This window comes from Lygodium microphyllum, chromosome 25 (genome assembly GCF_053477565.2).
Source record: "Lygodium microphyllum isolate KBCC chromosome 25, Lygodium_microphyllum_v1.1.10, whole genome shotgun sequence".
Taxonomy (NCBI): Eukaryota; Viridiplantae; Streptophyta; class Polypodiopsida; order Schizaeales; family Lygodiaceae; genus Lygodium; species Lygodium microphyllum.
The window spans coordinates 125,730,883-125,733,575 of record NC_141159.1 but is presented as its reverse complement, the minus strand read 5'-3'; the positions used below and the strand labels follow the sequence as shown (position 1 = coordinate 125,733,575).

Genomic DNA, 2,693 nt, shown 5'->3' with positions numbered 1-2,693 from the left:
GAATCTCTGGCCTGAATATCACCCTGCGTAGTAGCATATCTGGACCCTCGTGGTGAAAAGTAGCATACTGCCATATAGATCCATCTCTCATCTGATATCTGCACTCTCATCCATATGTAAATGGCCTCCTCATCTCGTCTCACTAACTGGATATGTCTCTGTATCCCCTGAAGGAATAGAACTACCACCCCTCCTGAGCCCCTAGATGTGCTCTACCTAGTAGTAGCCCGGTATGCAGATACCCACTCAAATCCTGTAATGCGTGGGAGCCCTCTCTCTGGGCTCTCATGTGTCTCTGTGAGGCATATAACATCATGGTCGGGTAAAATCTCCTCAAGTCTGTCCGGTCGTGACCATAGGGAGGCGTTGTAGTTCCAAACTGCCACACGTATCGGGGTCTCCTGTACAGTCCTCTGCCTCGTCTCATAGGCCACGCCCCCCTATTTGGTGGGGCGTCCATCTATAAAAATCCGGCCATCTCGATAGAAGGCCTTACGGCCTTCTCTACGTGCTTGGAGTATCTGTGGCATGCATGCTCGTCTGTGTGCAATCTGCATCTGAGTCAGGTCCTCATCCATGAAGATGGGAGCCCCAGTCATCCCTCGGAGCGAAATCCGCTTCCGAAAGAAAGCGGCTCTGTCCTCCGGTGTGCTCATATGTAATATCAGAGCTCTGACCCTGGTAGTATCTCGTCCTGCACGCCATGCTTGAGTAAAGGGCATGCTCGTGTACCCTAGTCGGGTGCATAGCCCGCGTGCGTCCTCCTCCGGAGAGGCCCCTTCACGGAGCCTGGTAATACGCACGTTCAATCTACGTGCATTCCTGAGCCTCTCCTCCTCTAAGGTCTCCTAAACCCGGACTACCTCCTCCTTTTTATTTTTTTCCTGGACCTCCTTCTTAATGTTCTTCTTCACTACCTCAATCCACCCCTCCTTATTCCCTTCTAATTCTTCCTTCATGTTTGCTTTGATTTTTTCCTCCCATCCCTCTCTCGAAGCCTCAACTTCGGTTTTAATGCATACCTGGAGGTCCTCTTGGCATTCCTTCGTGATAGCCTCTCGGAGGTTCGCTTTGAAATCTGCGTCCTCTCTTGCCTCCCGTAGATGTGACACTTCCATTTGTAGCTTGTCCAGGTCGGTTTTGAGATCCCTCTTCTCTTCCGTGAGTGTCTTCACCATCTCCTCTAGTCATCGGATCCTCTCATGGAGCCGGTGGGTTTCTTGGTTCAAGGCATTATCGGTATCCTTCTTGAAATCTTTCTTCGCCTCCTTGATAGCTTGGCTGATTAGAAGCTCCACGTTATGGAGCTTGAGCGGCATGTCACCTCACGGGGAAAAAGCCCCCTCGATAGACCTGTTGAATGTTAGAGAGACCACCTTCAATGAAGAAAGTTTCCCACTTTTCACCTCCTCCTGAAACTGCACATCCACAAATGCTGTCCCAGCTTGCACATTCCAGGAGCCTTCCTTCTGCAATGCCTCTAAGCTTGACAATGTGTAACCCTTTGGAAGAACAGAAAGAACAGAAAAATCCTGCACACTACGAATCTGAATGTATGTGAGAGAGAGAAAGAGAGAGAGAGAGAGAGAGAAGGAAGAGGAGAGAGAGATCAGGTAGGAAAAGAGAGGTAATAGGGGGAAGAGAGAGTGAGAGAGAGAGAGAGAGAGATTGTGTGTGCACCAACAATTTTCAATGTGACCCTTAAAACTATGTGGAGAGAGAGAGAGAGAGAGAGAGAGAGAGAGAGAACAAGGAATAGAAGAAGGAGGAGAAAGAGGAAGAGGAGAGAGAGATCAGGTAGGAAAAGAGAGGTGATAGGGGGAAGAGAGAGTGAGTGAGTGAGTGAGTGAGTGTGTGTGCACCAACAATTTCCAACATGCCCCTTAAAATTATGTGGAGAGAGAGAGAGCCTCATAGCTATTTTCATCGTAGATACTCTTGATGAAAGACTTTATAACTGCTTTGGTGGTTGGTTTTTCTGCTAGTGGGATTCACTTGTATAGTCCTCTTAATCTAGACATAGTCTCACATGCTTTCTTCATTTTGTTGCTCTATATTCATGGGTCAGTCAATTAAATTGTCCACATAACTTGCCTCTACAAATTGCTTAATGAGGAGAGTCTTAAGAAGGACAACTTCTTAGCTACATCGAGATTGGTAAAGCACAACCCAAAGGCTTGAGGCTGCTTGGCATTTCCCATAAGTTTATTGGCCTCACAAACTTGCTCAACTTGCTCTATAAAGTTGTATGGGTCATCTCTAACGTGATACTTGTCAATTTTCTTTGCCATCAGGGGTACTTTGGCTTGGTCTCGATGAGTAGGTGTATTACCCATCCCACCTAGCAATTTTTGGGCCATATATGCTCCTACAATGAGCAAGTCGGTGTGATCAAAGAGTCTACATTGAATGAGGTTAGTTAGGGTGTTAGTGGATGATCCTAATGTTCCAATATTCAACAACATGTGCTTGATCCCATCTAATTCAGATTTCATGTTTAAAAGTTCTTGCATTGTGTCCATTGTGTGTTTGAGAATATTGCTAATATTGGTTCCTTAGTCTTTAAGGGCCATGAGTTTTTCCTCTAAGTTTGTAGGGAAGAGTCGAGAATGATCAAAGCATGCAACTTGTTGGTAGCTATCCAAGGAATCTTAGACATCTCATGGAGAAGAGTCTAAAAATGTGGCCTCGTC

General features: G+C 46.3%; 1 pseudogene; it reads right to left on the bottom strand.

Moving 5' to 3' along the window:
• Window positions 1-440: 440 nt before the first annotated feature.
• On the bottom strand, window positions 441-1,178 carry LOC148014709 (uncharacterized; annotated as a pseudogene).
• Between the last annotated feature and the right edge of the window lie 1,515 nt (window positions 1,179-2,693).